General features: G+C 39.0%; 2 protein-coding genes across 3 annotated transcripts in view; one reads left to right on the plus strand and one right to left on the minus strand.

Annotated features, from left to right (window-relative positions):
* Positions 1-20,298, minus strand: part of AVEN (apoptosis and caspase activation inhibitor) — a 108,258-nt gene that overhangs the window by 48,854 nt on the left and 39,106 nt on the right. The window lies entirely within an intron of this gene.
* CHRM5 (cholinergic receptor muscarinic 5) overlaps positions 8,617-20,298 on the plus strand; it is a 60,390-nt gene continuing 48,708 nt past the window's right edge. Inside the window, exon 1 of one of the 2 annotated variants that reach the window (XM_083508593.1) lies at positions 8,617-9,441. The gene's annotated coding sequence lies outside the window, so the exon portion shown is untranslated. The remainder of the gene's footprint in view (positions 9,442-20,298) is intronic. The other variant, XM_083508592.1, reaches the window with a different exon arrangement.

Below are 20,298 nucleotides of genomic sequence, written 5' to 3' on the forward strand. Positions count from 1 at the left end.
TGAATGTCCCTGGAACCTCAACCATACCTAGTACAAGTAGAGACCCTTATTTAGTATTCACCACGACTGGACCTAACAGTCAGGGGTGCCTTTATCTTTTTTTAATCAAGGACAGTAACAAAGGGGCATCCCTCCAGCAAGCATCTACTACCAGTAACACGGATAAATCAAAATTTGCATTTCCTGGGAAACATCTTTACCTTTCCTCCCAAGGGACTCCTCAGTCCCTTGCCTGTGACTGATTACAAAGAAAACAAAGTAATTATGACTGGCTACTCAAAAAAAATTGAAACAGTCACCCAGGTCTTCAAGAGGTGCCTGAAAATCAAAAGCAGGAATGCTTGCTGAATCTCTGCTGGAAATGTGTTCCAAGGCATGGGACTGGTGACACTAAATACCCAATTCCTAATTGAAGCCAGTCTGGCTTCTGTAACATGGGAGACAACGAACAGTGCTTTTTGGCACCTCCTTAAAACCATTTTTCTTTAAGCAACCCTATCAAGATACAAAGATGTTACATGTGTTTTATTCCTTTCCAGCACTTGCTGATTTTAATAAACTTCTGAATATTTTAAAAAGCCTTATTTTTTATCAATAATTTTAATGTGTTTTTTTTTTGGGGGGGTTGTAAACCACTTAGAGGCTTTCTTACAATCAAGTGGTATTAAGTCAGCTTTCAAGTAGGAGTTAAATCCTGCAGTTTGGCTGAGGGTGCTTGCTCTCTGCTGGGAACATTCACAAGTTGCCAACACAGAATTGAACCCTGCCCATCTTCCCACACCAGCTGATTGACAGCTGGATGTGGCTTGAAAAATGGGCATGCAGTGCAAACTGGGCCACTGGGTGGGCCAATATTGGCTTGCAGACCACAGTTTCCCCAACCCACCTTAAGACCTTGTGATGATGTACCCTAGATCCCTTTCTAACATAGACAAGAGTAGCAGTCAGGCATATGAAAGTCACGTAGCAACTGACAGGGAGATTAGAAAATTTGTGATGGCATAAATTGTAGCACTCTTTAAAAACAGGATTTTGTAATTCTCTTGAACAAACACAATTCACTTTGAAATGGATGATAAATACCTTTAAAGATCATTGTTCTGTACCATTCTATTATACTCTAATTCTAAAGGCGAGAATTATATTAACTGCGAATACAATTCTTCCATTAATTAAAACTCTAATTCATTCTTTAAAGAGCAACAGAAGATCAGAAATATTTTTCCTTTGTTCAAAATGAGAATTCAGATCTAGCCTTTTGGATTTGGGATGGGATAATAAATTGCTAGTACATGAATAGTTTTAAAAAAAAACAACACAAACTCACCAACTCCTGTAATTATGCAGTTCTACACCATCACTTCCACATGAACCCAGAATACAAATCTATACTCTACAGATCATTTTTTAAATAAGATAAAACTGTATTTGTTCTTGAAAGGCAATATGAATATTTGTTGTGCAAATCTTCAAATAAACCTTCTTTTTCCACATTATGGTAATTTCTTTTCCACATTTTTTATTTAAACTTTTCCAGTTTAGACATTCCACCTTGTCTGACAGAAGAGACTCCAGGGAATTTATAAAAATTTAATTGCAAGCATAAGAATATAAAGTAATCATACTGCAAAAGTTCAGATTGAATAAGATTTCCAAGCGTTTCTCAAGCCTTGACGCTTAGGAAAGACACAATCACAGAATGATGGAACATACATTTTGCATATAGAATAGTCTAGATTCATACAAGTGTCAGATAACAGGCAATATGAAAGAAGTCTGCCTGAGACTCTGGAAAGCCACTGCCAGTCAATGTAGACAATACAGTGGTACCTCGGGTTAAGTACTTAATTCGTTCTGGAGATCTGTTCTTAACCTGAAACTGTTCTTAACCTGAAGCACCACTTTAGCTAATGGGGCATTCTGCTGCTGCCGTGCCGCCAGAGCACGATTTCTGTTCTTATCCTGAAGCAAAGTTCTTAACCCAAAGTAATATTTCTAGGTTAGCGGAGTCTGTAACCTGAAGCGTATGTAACCTGAAGCATATGTAACCCAAGGTACCACTGTACTACATTAGATAGCCAACTATTTTGGCTGGTATAAGGCACTTTCCGATGTACCTACGTAGATTCCTAAGAACTGGTTAGCCTTTTTAGTTTGCCTTAGATATTTCTGAACCCCATCAAAATTTTAAATAAAGGTGCCACATATTGAGTGCAGTTTGGTCTTTCCAGTTTGGTTTTTTTTACTCCTTAAGAAACTACCCTTATTTTCCTTTCCTGATGAGCCCCTATTATGCACAATCACATTCTATGTGAACGGTCCTGTTTTCTCTGCCATACTAGTCAACATAGACCACCCATTTCATTATTTGAATGAACAGTGTACCTTTTCACTTGGAGGGCATGGGTATAAATGATAAATTCCTAAAATACATATATTCCATAACAGCAGTACAGAAAAAACCTTAACTACAAGCAGGAAATTCTATGGCACAATCAAGTTGTTATGGCAACTAGAACAGTCAGAGAAAAGGACATAGAACATGCATAGTTGTAATCCTGCCAACAACATAATCCTGTTATTAAAATTCATTAAAGGACTGACATTCATACCACTGATCTTTAAAAAAATGTTAAAGTGACATCACAGCTAGAATCTCAACTAGTGATGGCAAATCCTCTCCCAAGTTTAATTCAGAATGGCCTTGACTAATCTACATTATTTTTTCCAAAACTCAGAATCCAGTGTTTTGGAGCCCATTCTGAAGTTTAGACTCTGCCATTCTCCCAAAGATGTACACGATGGAACCTAAACTACTAGCCATGGTAGTCATGTGCTACCACCACTGCTGGGCTCAGTATGTCTCTGAATACCAGCTCCTGGAAATCACAAGTGGAGGGAGGGCTGGTACGCTCATGTCCTGCTTGAGGGTTCCCCACAAGCACCTGCTTTTTCACAGTAAGAACAGCATGCTGGATCCAACCACCACAAGACCCTGAGCCTTGCCCAACCAAACACTTTTCTTCCCTTGAAACTTACTAAGCAATCTCAAGCAAAGTTTCTGCAAGGCCTACATTACTCTTAGTATCTAGAACACTGAAATGGCAGCACCACAGTGCCAGGAAACCTGGGACATGCTGCTTCCAGACCACCAGAAAGCTTAAGAACAATTGTCAAGCACAATGGTATATACACACCCAGAGCTCCATGTGGCTTGTTGCCATCATCAGCTAGGTTTTAGGGGTTAGGAGGGCAGGGATGGTGGTAGGCAGTCCTGGTTCCAAGGTGAACATCATCATCATAATCTATACCCCGCCCATCTGGCTGGGTTTCCCCAGCCACTCACATTATGAGCCATGCCCAACATTTCATCCAGTTTCTGCTTGGCTTGCATTGGCATAAGGATTTCTTAAGTTCACCTTTAGGAGCTTTCCAATTTCAAATGTTGGCAATACAGTGGTACCTCGGGTTACATACGCTTCAGGTTACAGACTCCGCTAACCCCGAAATAGTACCTCGGGTTAAGAACTTTGCTTCAGGATAAGAACAGAAATTGCGTGCCAGCGGCGCAGCGGCAGTGGGAGGCCCCATTAGCTAAAGTGGTACCTCAGTTTCAGGTTAAGAACGGACCTCCAGAACAAATTAAATTCTTAACCTGAGGTACCACTGTATCACTAATCCAAATTCCTGAACTTCATTTTTTCCTGCAGTTTATACATGGTATATATGGAATCTGGTTACAAAATAAAAGCTAATTTTATCTACCTCCTTTTCAGAAGCTCCTGGCTCCTCAAAGCCACAAAGGTGTAGTTTGCCAATATGGGGGTGGGAAGCTAGATTCAGCCAGTGGGCCAGATTCTTACCATCCCACGTGGGTTAACTTTGACAAGTAGGCAGAGCCACACGCCTACCAATCAACTGACACCATTATGACATCAGGTGCCAACTTCAAAGGAGCTCACGGCAACCGCCAATCAGCTGATTAAAGTCTGACTGCAGGCAGTTTGAATTCAAACCACAAAAGGACAAAGGGGGAGGTCACTAAAAGCACCTAGCAGCTGAACTACAGAGTTCCCAATGGAGAACTCCCTTACGCAGCCTCTCAGTGAGGCCTGCTCCCAGCAGCCATCAGTGAGCCCTACTTGCAAAAGAATAATTAGGAGCTCACTTTTAGCTGGTGGTGGTACTTTTGGAGTAGCATCCTTTGCAATTGCACACCCAACACCTGACATCCCATATTCTAAAAGCAACATGTGAAAGATGTGTGCACACCTTCTCACCCAGTCAACTGCTATCTAGAAGATAAGAGAGCTACCTGGAGGTCTCTTGTATGACAGTCTCACTCTGCTCCAGCCCAAATACTCTAAAATCCCTCACTCATGAGGAAAGAACAGCTGAGTAGTGTCAGTGTACCCTTGTCTGCAAGCTGCAGAGGAAGATATGGTGCTCCACTACACATTTGAAGTTGCCTGCAGCTAAGCGTATTTGGTTGGAGGGTTCTAAATAGTTCCATTTCGAAAGTTACATTAACTATACAATCAGAAGTAACAAGAAACACTTAGAAGGATGGTGGCCCTTCATAATTGAATCGGCTGCAGGGTTTTTTTTTAAAAAAAAAAAAATTACATGTCGCTATTGCTACTTCTCCAGTCTGTTTTGCTTTACTCCAGGGTTCTTTCCATTTTGCAAAGCAAAGTTCTTGTTCACTATTATCACAGATTATTCTTCCAATTTTAAAAAGAGATATGGATGCTTCAAATACAAAATTATATTATAATATATTTTTTAAGGAATGCTTGATTTTTTCACAAAAGAACTAAGCTTAAACAATCTTACCTTAATGTCCAATTAAAAATAAAACAAAAGTATTGTGCTAAAAAGGATACATACATCTTTACAAACATTTACTGATTCTCTTTAGACACAACTAATATAATGTGCAAGAGACTAAAGTGACTGTTCAAATTACAGCTTTAAAGACAGATTTAATTTAGTTGAATGATAATCACATATTCAGTTCACAGAGTAGAACTATTCCAACTGAAATAATGAATAATTACCATACAGAAGCAATACCCCCCCCCCAAAAAAAACACCCCAGAACAAAGACTAACAAAAAAGTGAGAGGCTTATTCTATTCATTTTAGCTGCAACTATTCACAAAGACAAAAGAACTAAAACATTTTATTCAAGCAGCAAGGAATCTCAACGAAATATCTATCATACAGAAACATGCCACCTGACCCATTCGGCATCCCTTCATGGCACATCAAAATTTAAAATACACTATCTGTTACAGACACAACACAAAATTACAGTGGTGCCTCGCAAGACGAAATTAATCCGTTCCGCGAGTCTCTTCATCTTGCGGTTTTTTCGTCTTGTGAAGCACAGCTATTAACGGCTTAGCGGCTTTAAGAAAAAGGAAACAAACTCGCAAGAACTCGCAAGACGTTTCGTCTTGGGAAGCAAGCCCATAGGGAAATTCGTCTTGCGGAGTGACTCAAAAAACGGAAAACTCTTTCGTCTTGCGCGTTTTTCATCTTGCGAGGCATTCGTCTTGCGAGGTACCACTGTACTGGTAACTCATAATTATAATACCATTTTCAGGATATATTTTTAAGGTGTGTCGGAAAAAGGAAAAAAATAAAATGACTTCTACAACTTTCCTGTTTCCTTTTTTGAAATTCATTCCAATAATTTTTTTTCCAATCATAAGCCCAAACTTTACTATGCATTTTAAGTCACAAAATCAATTTTTTTCTGGTGCCAAGAACACTTGCCCCTTGAAGACTGGCCTCTAAGTGATGCCAGCAACTGAATCTCCTAAATAGACCCTTCTGTGTAAGGTCTTTGCGCAATACACAGTCTTCTGCCAGCTTAAAGAGAAGGTAATTTAGGAAGTTAGTAGTGGAAACTGTTGTGTGGCTCATTCCAACTAATCTCAGCCTAACTTACCTCACAGGGTTGTTGTGGGGAGAAAACCAGAGGGGAGAAAAAGTACCAGTATATGTCGCCACCATGAGCTACTTTAAGGAAAGATGAAATAGAAATTAAATAAATAAATAAATAAAATATTTGCTTTCCTGACAATTCTTTCACTCAAGCTGTATGAAAGGCACAGTTCAGCCATCAGAAAAGGGCAGGTTCAGGTTAGGCCGAACATGGGTTTGAGTCACCTCACAGAAACAAATAAACTCTAAGACTGCCAATACATAAGAACCAAATACATTTCCTAGCTCTGAATGTTTTCTTAAGTATCAAGATGTCCTAACCTAATCATGTTTCCTCCATGATTTCCCCAAGATTAGCGTGTGTGTGCATACACACACCTCTGCAGATATCTGTGTGAACTGTGCGAGCTCAGATAGGTTGTTTGACAAACTAACCCAGTCTTCACATGGGTTTATTTTCATGAGGGTACACAATTAAACGCAGTATCATGAACACAGCGAAACACACATTGCCTACTCTGGCTCCAAGTTTCTGCCTTTGATTATGACGCCTGAAACCAATCAACTGGAAAGATGCAGGACAGGGTTAAATCAACAGTGATCATTAACTATGAACTAACCAACCAAAGGAGATGAACTGGTTAAAAAACAGCACTGCAACAAAATGATGAATTAATTATAAACAGCAGGGATATGATATCCCTTATATTTCCGTTGTTTTTCTCACCTCTTCCCAAGCAATGATTTTCCCTATTCATAGTGTGCGAGAGGAAAGATTAATAAAATAAAGTGTCTCATACATTTTTGAAAATGATATGACTAGTCTTTTAATAGGGATGTTCAAACCTAACTTTGAAGTAACTTATCTATACTATAAATATATATATATATTTGCTTTCGTAGATTTTCACGGGTACAGGAATGCAGGTTTTGGTGTCTTCGGGTGTCTTCCCGTGTAGGAGTTGGGGTGTCTAGGCGACGTTTCGACAAGGTCTCACTCGTCATCTTCAGGCTGGTGCTTTCGGCTTCTTGTTACTGGAACAGAGCAGGATCTTAGTGTTTGAGTTCCTATAAATATATAAATTTATCAATATCAAAACAGCCTTTTGCACCAACCAAAAAATAGCCAATATCCTCAGAAACCCCAAAGATAAAATCCAGTTGGAAAACCAAGGGGTCTATGAAATACCCTGCAAAGTCTGCCCAGCCACGTACATTGGACAAACAAACAGACGAATAAATGCACGTATCGCAGAACACAAGAATGCCGTCAAAAAAGAAGAAAAAACTTCCTCTCTTTTCCAACACATGAAAGAAACAGGACACGAAATTAATTTTGCAGATTCCAAATTGCTCTTTAACATGGAACATCACCACAAGAGAATAATCATGGAAGCCATCGAGATAGAGAAACACCCTCACAACATGAACAAGCGTGACGACACGTCCCGCCTGCCAGACATCTGGAAATTAGCCCTCCCCACAAAAACCGACACCAGAACCAGAGGCACACAGAACGCCATCACCAATCAACCACACCAGACCCAAACCCAGACCCTCTCCACAGATAAATTACAGACACCATCCAGTAGCCAAACCATAGTGGCACCTCCGGATGCTGCACCCCCCTGCTATCCCTACACACATCTGGCTGGCACAGGGCACAAAACCACAGCTCGCCCCTATACACGAAGCCAAGCCAGAGCACAACTAAGTGCAGTACAGCCATCTTCTCAGAAAAACTCTTCACAAGCTCAAGAGGTCAAGACACGAAAGCTTTAGCAACTAATCCACACTTAATGACCCACCTAAGTGGTACTCAGAATATCACTCAAGAAATCACTCAAGATATCCCTCAAGTAATTAAGGAACAAAAGAAGAAAAGGCACACTAACCTAGGAACTTCCTCTCTGCCCAGAACCTTGGAGGCTATACACCACACCCCCTCAACAGTATTTATAGGAACTCAAACACTAAGATCCTGCTCTGTTCCAGTAACAAGAAGCCGAAAGCACCAGCCTGAAGATGACGAGTGAGACCTTGTCGAAACGTCGCCTAGACACCCCAACTCCTACACGGGAAGACACCCGAAGACACCAAAACCTGCATATATATATATATATATATATATATATATATATATATATATATACACACACACATATACATATATACATCTATATATGAGAATAAAAAACACAGGGGCATTTTATGCATGCATTAAGCAGGAAGGGCTCAACACATGCTAACCTCAAAAGAGCACTATTCACATGGTAGTAAAATGGGAATGTCTCATTTTAAAATTAAACCAAACAAGTATTCATGGGCTAGAAATCTATTTCAATTGGGACACACACACACTGAAATGACATATTTACTTGACAATCCCAAGCATCAATAACAAAAATCAGTGGATTTACTTCCAGTTAAACATGGTTAAGGATCTTTTTAAGGTACATATTCTGAAATAAACCAATTACTTCATTTTTAAAAAATCTATTTTAAATGCAAATTTTCAGTAGCTCCTCTTCTCAGATCTGCTTTAATACCTGCTAGCTACAAAAAAAAACCTCAAGACTTGAATAAAAATGGCACTCCAATACTTGCATTAAAATCACTGTCCATGTCACTAATAATAGGTGGTTTTCTGGTGTGGCAAGCCATTCAAACAGGGCGGACCTATCAAACCTTATTGCATCATTTGATTTTTCTTCCTACCAATAGACATTGCTGTCCATCAGAAGAAATAATTAGTGTATTATGTATGGAAACGTCATCCTATCAGTTCAGTGCCTGACTTGAATAGCTCATATAAGCAACTCATTGATGCCATGCATGCTCACTGTCTTCAGATATGACACAACACTACACCCTTTGGGAGTTTCTCCCCTGTTCGCAAGCAGCATTTCACATCTGTGTTTGACAGAAGGAGAGAAGAGCAGACTGTTCAACAGCCACTACCAAAAGCAGGCTATGCAGGTGAAAAGTTAAGGCAAAACCTGAAGTCCAGTTACCCTGCCCTTCAACACAAAGCACAGCACTGACATATACCGGATTTTCTGGAACAGAGAGAAGTTTTCAGTATTGGAATTCACATGACAAAAGGAAATGGGATTTACTGAGTGCTGAAGCCTTCAATTAACGTTTGATAAATAATGAACATCTGAATTAACCAGAATTGATGTGTTTGCCTCTATTGTTTGAGAAGATGCAAAGTCCACCACTCTTTTTCTTAGCCTCTTAAGAGAAGAATTCAAAGTACTATTTAGGGAGCGATCCCAAGGATTTGGAATAACTGGGAGTAAACTGGAAGCAAGCAGCAACAAAATGAAGCAGCACCAGCAAATGAGACAGACACAGTAGAGAAAAAGAAATGTGAAAGCTAGTGTGCAGAATGCATTTCTAATACAGAAAGCTTCCTACCTGGAGAGTGTATCTCAGTATTTGGAGACACAGAATCCAGAAACTGTCTTCAGTCATCTGCTGGGTAAGTTTTTATTTTTTTAATTAAGAAATCTAGCTTTTCCAGTAGGAAGACGATTGCTCTGATTTTGTGCCTACCGTATCAGTGAATTTCAGTTGTGTTTTCATTCACACCAAGGCTGAATTTTAAACCTTTAAAGGTATATTGTCCTGGATTGTACAAATAACTGCTTTTATGTGTTATATTTTCCAAATTACCTTATTAAACTCTTCTCACTTGATTTGCCTATAATTGTTTGCCAAGATTCAAATTGCTCTCGATTGCTGTTTATCTGAGAGCTGGGAAATGTAGAAATAACAGCCAAATCTATAAAACCACACCACAGTTACTATTTACAAAGTAATATTTACTGCACTTCAATATTTAATGCAAGCTATTAAAGCAAAGAATTTAACACAATGGCAACATCAAATTTTAAAGGCATAATTTATTACAGTCAAACCCATGCTTAAAATACACCAAGAAAAGAGACCAAAAGTGTCAATTATAGTTAGCTGTGAAACTATAGTAACTGATGTAAAAGCACTGTGTTAAAAAATGAAGGCTTGGCATACAGTTTAAATGCAAGTTGAGGATAAGAGTTCAGCAGCATTGCAAATGAGGTCTGAGCATATGCATTTTAATTCAAATTAGAATATAAAATGTTCAAACCAAAAGAGGTGGATAGTGAAAGAGCACTGCTAAAACAGATTTATGTGGTGCATTGCACATCACTTCGTGGTTTAAATCTAGAACACTGATACCAGAATTCATTAGTTCAAAAACTAGGGCTGTTAGCCTACAATGGTTCTTGGTGAAGGTGTATATGATGACAAGTCTCCACGATCTTCATCTCTTCAAAAGCTGTTCAGTAAAACATTTGACAACTACTTAATACAAATATAAAACAATAAAAATACACTCTCTCTCTTAATTTTAAAGGAAACCCACTATATATTTTAATTATACGGCCTGTCTCTACTTCTTCTCTTTTATTTGTTTCTTTGCAAGAATCCAATTTATTCTGATCTCTTTTCTTCACATTTCTCACATACTCAAAGACTTAGAGAGATTTTTAGTAGCTCACAATGCAAACTTGACAGCTAACCTGAGGAGGAATGCCCAGATTGGGAGGGAGCTCTTGTACCATCAGGTGCCGAAGATTCTACCAAAATGCTGAGCTTGAGTCACTTTTAGGGGTTAATCCTCTTTATATTCTTACTAGCACTTCCTCTGTAACTATGCAATCCCTTCTGTCGACCTCTGTTACTCCTATAATAACAGAGAGAAGTTTCTAGTTTGCATTCCTGTTCCAGATTTCTAACAATGATCTTAGTTCGAAGGACACAATGTTTTTGCTTGCCTACTGTACTTTCAGGTGTTTATTTTAAGAGTTCTCCTCGGTACAACTAACATTCTCTGTCGCCCAGGGTTCCGTGGCAGCAGAAAAAACATAGCTGATGCCAATGTGAGACAATCATTTACAAATCTGGGGTTCTTAATGCAATGGTGAAAGTGAACATGGGAAGCTGCCTTACACTGTAGTTGGATCTTGTGGTCTATATAGCTCAGTACTCCCTACACTTGCTTGCAGGAGCTCTCCGGGCTTTTGTATTTCCACACTCAACCTGGAGATGCTAGGGATTGAACTTAAGATCTTCTGCATGCAAAACATGTGATGGACCACTGAAATATAGCCCTACAGCAAAGCTTCCCACAGTTTGCTCAATTATGAGCAGCAAATTACTGTGGAAATGATTTTCAGAATACTATGAAACACAATGTCCTGCACCGGCTCACCATTGCAAACTTCAGACAGGGCTAGAAACCTAACCTAAATGCAAAGAAAAAGATAAAAAGTTGCTGTTTGCTAAAGGTGTAAAACAAGAGCTTGATGGTAGATAGCATTAAATATGCAGTGTTAAAAGGACTGATAACCCAACTATCACATTCAGTTTGTAAAATAACAAAACTACAAATACATTTACAAAAGCAACTTGAAAAAGTTACAAAAAAACTTCTTTCTAAAATCCTTTGCATTATAAACTTCTATATTTTAAAATAAGAACACATTAAGTTGAAAGAAGGCTTTAAAAACATAACAGTAGGCAACTAAATATAAAACGGCTTTACCCTTAAATATAGGATACTCAATTGCTAAATGCTATCGCTTGAGGACCAATAAATATCATGTAATGCACATCGCTAAGGGCTTGCTTATATTACCACCTAACAGATCTGATACACCAACCAACGTTCATGTCAGGTGCAATTAATAAATGGGTGTAGGGAAGAGACACCAGGAAAATCAAAAAATATGCTAATTAAGTGCAATAATAATACTTACAAATCTGTATGTTTTTAAGCAGTACAATTTGAAGAATAAATATTCAACTTCTAATGCTACCTATACCAATTCTCAGATGCTTCTGGTGTAAGACCAGGAATGGGAAACCTATGACCTCTCAGATGCTGCCAGACTCCAACAGCTACCAGCCCACATGGTCAATGGTCAGGGATGATGGAACTGTAGAGCAGCAGCATCTTGAAGGGTCACAGGTTTCCCATCCTTGGAGTAAGCAGTGTGGGGCACCTGTTTCACGTCAAATTCAATGACGTACTAACCTGTGACTAAATCAAAGTATAGACAAAGTTCTAAACAATGTTATCATCGAGGCATGGCACATAATGACCCAATTTAAACTGGCATCAAGATTCATTTTAATATGAATGTGAAACAGTGTCTAAACTGAAAGCATTTCAAAAGTACTTCACTTTTAACGGGTCCTTTGACTATATAATCAAAAGGTAAAATAGCTTGCTGGCTCCTTGGAAAAAGCTAATTCAAAGAATAGTTAACTGATCATTAGCTCAGCATTAACTGATCACTAGCTCAAGACAATTAGCTCAGCAAGTGGCAGAATCAGGAATGGCGTTCAAAGGTTTTTGCTTTCCATTTTCAGTCTAATACTACACTAAATATGACTGCTTATATATTACCATCTAATTATAAATCAAATATAAACTGACTTTTCCTGCTTTGTTTAACCTAAATTCCTTATTGTTTCTGAAACACTTCATGGTTCAGGACCCTCCAATCCATTTCTGCTGCAAGACATTAGTATACTGACTATTACCCCCGGCAGTAAGTGATTTGCCACCACAGGCAATTGAACATAAATTTCTCCATTATTATATTCAAAATTTTTAATCAATTTTCTTAACATCTATAATGCTTCATGTTGGTGCAGCTAAAATGTTTCAAAAATGGAAGGAAATCTGGGGGTGGAAGGAAGAGTTTAAGAAATGAAATGGTTCTATGAAAAAGGAGAATTCATGACACTGAAACAGTGGTGGGGATTGGGGTCAGATTTAAGAAAGAACAGTGGCTTGAAGAAACTAGAACAAGAGAAATTAAACCCTCAAAACTGGCCACAAGCATCCTAGAATTAGATCTTCTGCACATCACCTAGCACTCTTGGTATCCAAGGTGGAAACATTTCAGAGCTTCTCCTAGATGGTACCATCTACTTTCTGGAGCTCTGGTGATCTAGAGAGAAGTAACACTGAAGAATTCAAAGTGGGGAAGAACTTTTCTCAAAGATGTGGATAAATAAGGCAACCACAACAGCCTCTGAATTGACACTGGCAGGAAACTGGTCCTTTGCTATGTATACATTTTGCCAACAATTGCAAAATAAGTCCCTTTCCTTCTAAAAAGGTGTGGTTTCTTTCCTCATAAATCTATTACAATGGGGATTTTTTTAAAAAGATAAAATTTAGTTTTTCTTTTAGAAAAGGACATGGTGGGTTGAATCCAGCAGGAGTGTTCCCTGAGAAGAATTTTGTCCGGAGGATACTCCTACTGGTAGAAGGGAGGAGTAAACTTTTGTTGATTCTCCCCTCCAACTGTGCTCTTTGAAAATTTGCTCCTGACAGTTGGAATACCCTCCAAAGCTGATTTTCAGAGTGCATAGGCTGCTGTAAGGAAAGGGGGGAATTGGCAAGTGACCTCCCCTCCACATTGGATCCCAATGCCTTATCAAACACCTTCTGGGCATGGAAGGAGCATTTCTGTTCACTGGATGTGAGGTCTGGATCCAATCAATCCTTTTTCTTTAGCTATCTGGTAGTCCACTGAAATGAAATGTATACAATAGATAAATCGCTCTTTCTCACCCACAGTACAAAGTGTAAGACAAGTTAAGCCTTATTATTGGATGTGGTGAGTGTTAAGACCCTTAAAATGATCAATATTAATAGTTTTATAGAGAAATGACAGAAGTAATTTGCATTTGTCTGTCTCGAGAGCTCTGGGTGTGAAGTCAGATCACTACGTTAGCAGCACCAAAGTGACCTCCCCAGGGCAAAAGCCAGCCTGAGCAGTGTATATGGCGGTCCTCCCAGGCTCAGTCTCGCTGATTTGGTCCAGAGGAAAGCAGAGCAATACGTTTGGCACCAGCTTGGTTACAGGTTTCCTAGATGGGCTACCTTCTTAGATTGATGAGTCTCATCTGCCCTGCCCCTACAACACATACAAAAACAGCCTTCTTGACTGTTGGACCCCCTATTAGTCTTCTCTACTCAATCCACTAGAGCCTGTCTTCGCATGCAGGGGAGAAGTAGAGTAAACTTACTGAAAGTCATGAGCATGATGATGTCATGAAGGCAATTAAGTTCAGTGGGTCTACTTGAGTAAAACTTAACTGAATACCACCCATAATGTCTTGTTACTATGGTCCAGCAACTTATACATAAATGGGAACTTAATGGACAGTAAACTGTACTCCTTAAAAGATGTCATGAACACCTGAGCGCAAAATTGCATTCTTAAGTTCATGTCACTTCTGTTTTGAACTGGCAATGCTTTACTCTTTTAAAAATAAGATTAATCAGAGCATATGTGCTTAACTTGCACATGGTTCCAGAACTGCAGACCATTTGGTTTCCAATTGGAAACTGAATCTAAGAATCCATACATCCAAGGATCCTAAGCCTACAGCAATTATGCAAATGAAGAACCATAGTTCTGTAGTCTCTGCCCAGATGTATCAGCCCTGATAAAGCACATCCATTCTCCTTACACCAGATGGTCTTAAACAGTTCACTAAGCTTAAGTTATTTTTCATCTATATCTGTGCAAAATCTTGTCTGAAAGAGAACACTGAAACCTGTCAGCCTATAAATATAATTCGATAATACCATTCATTCCACTCTCCTCCTACCTAGAAACTATAGCAAGGGTTTTTTTAGTTAAAGATCAATACACAGCAAAGAAATGGATAAATCAGTTCTCTCCCCCCCTTCTTTTGTTTAATTCTAAGTTTGCCATCTGTCAACGTTTTTGCTGTTTTTCAAATTTGAAGTGAACTGCATGTCATAAGAAAAAAAACTTGTCATTAAAAATTTACAGTGAACTTATGTTTGCATTAAAATCAGTAAACACATCTGCTGACAATTAATATGAAACGGTACTGCAAAATGCATTTGTATTAAAATATTTTAAAGTTGTTGTAAGAATGACATGATAATCTGTCATCAATGGGGGGGAAATACAGGAAAAATAGCCTGCTCCTTAAACAGAACAAGATTTCTCTTACTAACACTTTCAGTTGATTAATCCTTGGATCACTGTTTGCTAGCTACAAAGTCTGTTTATCAAAGCCAGAGTCAGCTGTTCACCAATTGTAAGCTTGTGCCATATTCATTTGTTTGATCACGTTATTTAAACAATTTTACTGTTTGCCTAGTGATGGATTCACACAAGTATTTTCCCCAATAGGATGATTCCTACCCTGAAGAAACTCAGGTTACCTGTGTATGTATTTCCCACTAGTGTTAATATTTCACTTCAGAACCAATATGGAACAACAATCTGGTCTTGTGATGAGCCATACACAAGATCAAGATTTCTATATCATTAAACGGTTTTGAAAACTAACATGTCTCCTTGTCAGGTCAGTCATATATAATTGCATAGCACTGTGCTGTCTACAATTTCTTCTTTGTACTGCAGCAAGCATAGCAAAGCTAAATGAATGGACATTAGATCAGTTGATGAGCAGGGATTAAATGCTGCTGCCTTGGCTACACAATCCTGTTCCCTGCTGAGAACAGGACACAATGCAGGATGAAACCCTGTACTCCTGTCTATTAGCTAACGACACCAGTGATGTTGACTGAGGAGCAGGCAGACATGGTTTGGGGAAAATGTCCTCATGGACCCCCTTGCAGGCCAAGACTGGCCCACAGGCCAAAGGTTCTCCACCCCTAGTCTAATCCCAACAGGGCTCTTCTTATATTCACATCCATATATACTCCTCTTAGGACTAAGGGCATTTTTAAAAAAGCTCTCAATGAATTCTACATACCTATATGCGTAGAGGGATGTTTACACACATACCATTGTTAAAGTGTAATCAATAAAAAGAATAAGAACAAATTTATAATCAATTAGAAAGACAGCTCCAATCAGAAACGCAGCAGTTGTGGATACAATGTAGCCTTTGACATGCAGGACAAATGTAGGAGGCATTACAAAGGCAGTCTATCTACCCTATCTGGGGCCCTCCTGAAGTACTGGACCACAGTTCCCATCAGCTCCAGCCAGCATGGCCAAATGGCCAGGGTTGGTGGGAATATTAATGCAAAATATTTGGAAGGAACCAAGAAATGGTTCCTGGCACAGAAATAAGTACCCCTTTATAAAAAAAAAGTACCCAGTTACTTCCACGTTATGAAAGCAAACATGGGACACTAATCAAAACAAGATGCGAGATGAAAGTCTGCACAAGCTATTTGTGAAAAAAATTAGACATAAATTTAGACATAAATTAGCAGATGCTGACCCATACTCTATAAAGTAGTAAAACAATTTATAATGGTCTTCTTTAAAATTTCTATTTTACCCCCTTATTTGGTAAGCTTACTATTTCAAAAGAGGATAACTCTTGAGTTCATTATTTTTCTATAAATAAGCATAACTTTTCCTTAAATTGAAGAAATAGGCTTCAAAACTGCTACAGATAAATTCTTGGTACGGCCTGAATTTCTAAACACTTTTCTTAAGTCATACTGGAAAAATTTACATTTGCTGTGCATCACTGCATACAACTTTACAGTCCCTGCAGCAAAAGAAAAATGAAGTTGTACCTGCAAAGATTTTAAGTGCACAAGTTTAGGAACAAGCAGTACCAAAATCTAGTAAATGGTTCCTGCATTATTAAAAGCATGAAGAACAAATATGGAAACAAACATTAAACTAAGCAAAAAGATGAAACATTTCACAATGAACACTGTTTTGCACTCCCGACTTTCTTGAGTTGTGGGAACTTAAAATATAAGGTGATTCATTATTTAATTTCTAAACAATATATTTAAAAATTTATCTAAATGGTGTACACAACAGTAAACTTAAACAAAATATTACAAAATACACAGTTACATATAAAAAGTTACATTAATAGAAACATCAATTCGTTTTCCGACACACTCTCCCAATCAGCTTCCGGGTTCTCTTCACCCAAGGTCCAAACAAACTCTTAGCTCACCCACAAAAGTATCACAATGAGAAGAGGACATCACCCTAGTCTCTCATGCTAGACTTGCTTTTTATGGGCAGGCCCAAGGTGGATGGTACTCCTTCAGGCTGCCCACAGCTGTGTCCCATTCAGCTGCACTTTCCACACCAGGCTTCCTCAAACTCGGCCCTCCAGATGTTTTGAGACTACAATTCCCATCATCCCTGACCACTGGTCCTGCTAGCTAGGGATCATGGGAGTTGTAGGCCAAATACATCTGGAGGGTCAAGTTTGAAGAAGCCTGTTCCACACCCAGTTCCAGGTGCAGCAGGGGGTCCAAAGGATGGGAAGAGTCCCCCCCCCCACTAACAGCTCTTTGTAGCTGGAGTCCGTCGGGGCCCTGCTCTCTCATGTGAGGTGGGAAAAGGCCTGCAAAGCAGGGAGCAGGTCTTCCAGGACTCACAGCCAAGGTGATCCTGCAGGATCGGGCCAATAACACACCTAGTCCAGTGCTCTTGATGTCAGTTTCTTCAAGGAGCATAAGCAGATTGGACTATGTCAGCACTGCAAAGTGTACCTAAGTTTGGAATAATTATGACTAGGGGTGTGAACTGCAAGCAAGTTCTGGTTTAGGTCCTGCTTTAGATAGCAAGTTGATTCAGTTCAAACAGCTTTGAAGCAAGCAGAGCCTCCTTTAGGAAAACATGAAGCTTCATGTCTCCCTGCTGAATATCTTGGTGGAAATGACTGGGAGAAACAGGGGGTGGGCATTTGGATGAACTGAACATTTACTAGCACAGTTATCCTGTGTCAAAAACGTATAAATTCCACCAGTGTTCAGCAGTACTTGACTGCAGTCAACCAGCATTGTCTCAACAACATCTGGAAGCCCAATGGTTCCCCACCCCTGGCTTAAGTTATAAAGTACTTAAGATAGAAACTATCTTTTTCTTTAGCACAATGAAGCTTGTAATGTGATTTATAAGACTCTGCTAAACGAAATGTGCACATTATACTGTTACAGGTGAATGCTATCATGTTATTTTTAGAACAGTTAATTTTCCATCACATTGATGCTTCAATTTTCAATGTTGATTGTTTGATTGTTCTATACTCTGAGGTCTCTGCATCTTTCCACTTTTCCCATCTCTTGTCACATTCAGAAATGAACGATGAAAAGCAAAAGAGTTACAGTGATGAAGAGGAGGCTGGAAAAATAAAATAGTGAAGAAACAGCACAGATAAATAATATGGGGTCTGGTAAGAATGAGAAAAGAATGTGGGTGGAAAAGTGAACCAAGTGTCACTGGATGGACCTTACAGAAAGCTTTTCTTTAGTTTTTGCTCAATCACACTTACTTTGGCAACAGCAGGCAATCACAAACTGTTCAGCACAACTTCATGCATGCTGAACAGTTTGTCAGATCTGTGCTTTTAATTGTACAAAGAACAATTTCTTCTGCACAATATCTATTACATTCAATAAACAATAAAAATTTCCTTCTTCATGTACACAAGGCCAAATCACTTATATTCAGCTCTAGTTTACGCTGTTGGCACACAAGGAGAAAAAAAATATAAAACCAGATATAATGTAAGTTTTATGACTTTTAATTTTCCTCACAGAATTATGATTAAATTTTAAATGTATTTTTCTTGCTACTCATTATTAATTTCTAACAGGTTCATAAATGTATGGATTTCTAGATCACTCCCTTCCACATAAAATGTATGTTCAGCACAAATCCATACATATCCTATAGTTACCCAGGAAAATTCACATCACTTCCAAGCATCTTCCAGCCTGGTCTAAGAGGTTGACTGACCCTCCACACCTTAACTAAAATCCAACCACGTCTGTCCCACAGTTGGATGATCAGACTCATCCCTCACCCTGCAGTCCCCTGCACCACCACTATTACTCTGGAGCAGATTTGGAAGAGAAGCAGGGATAGAAAGGTGTAGAGTTTGTAAACAGGAGGGTGAATAGAGCCCCAACAGAGCCTAGTGATGCAACAGAAATGCAGAACACTATCCCACAAGTTCAATGTGGTTTTATGTAAGGACAGCAGTGTTTATATAGCACCAGGAGACAACACTTTCAAAATCCAATCATCCACCTATAATATATAACCCTGCATAAAAACTTGCTCTTATGATGCAGAAAATCCTGGCAAAAGCCCATATAAGGTGGAGTACAATTCTTGACATTCTGCATGTGCCATCCCAACAACACTCAGGAAGCAACATTATATGGATATGCACATCTGAACATACCATTTTAGGGTTCATTTTCCTTCCATTCCCTTTTGAAGGTGACAGGACTTTGTGCTGGCATTCTGATTTCTTAAATACAATGGGGGGGTAAATCTACACGGTAGCAGCCATCCCTTTGTCTCTGCTGTTTAATCAGAACAGCCACTTTTTGACATGAGCAAAAAAGAGAAACTTGTCAGGAATATATGCTTCCAGTGCTGTTGTTCTGAAGTTCAAATAAACTAAGTTTGCTAAGTTCAAAAATAGGTTGCAAATATGGTATTTACCTGCATGCAAGTCATACTGAAATCTCTGGAGTTTGGGGTCATGCTATTTTAAACAGAACTATTTAGAGTGCAGGTGAAACATTCAAAATAGCCAAATCATCAATAATAGAAGGCCTGGATGAGGAATGAAAAGAATAAAAGGTTTTGTTCAACTCTTAGCAACAGCTCAAAAACCTGCCAGATCAGTAGAAACTGCACTGTGACTTACAATATATTGCCCTATCAATTTCAATAGGACCTCTGCTTGACCCACAGGTTAGAGCTACTGCCTATAGTGAACAGCACGGAAAGGAGCAAAGCAAATATTGTTTCCATTTTGGTGTTTGCATCTGACATTTGTGTTGTTTTTAATTTTGGTACATCATCTTGGAATCATATCACCAAACAGAATAGAAATGAAACAAAGGATGAACTTTTTCTGGCAATGAGACTTGTCATACTTGCCATGTTGTTGCCTGTCTTGACTCTAGGTAGCTGGCAGCAGAGGAAGGGTGAAAAATTAGGCCAAAGAAAGTGAACAGAGAAAGGGATGGGTGACTGCCCTCTGACAAATTATTTGCATGTCTTGTTTTTTGTTTTTGTTTTTATCTACATTATCTATTTCACAATCTTCCTGCTGTAGGTGAGTGTTCATTGCCTCCTTATCATAAGCATCCCCACAGGGAAGGCAGCCTGAACCTGCTCCTCCTTTTTCTGCCACTAAGAGCAGGCATGCCTAACACAGTAAAGTCTCCTAGGATTGCAAGAGTCTCTTGGGGCTGTTGTACATCCAGCCCTATTAGTGAGAGAATGGCTTTCTGGCTCTAGTCCACCTAGCT

The sequence above is a fragment of the Podarcis liolepis genome (assembly GCF_965112155.1).
Source record: "Podarcis liolepis genome assembly, chromosome: 1".
Taxonomy (NCBI): Eukaryota; Metazoa; Chordata; class Lepidosauria; order Squamata; family Lacertidae; genus Podarcis; species Podarcis liolepis.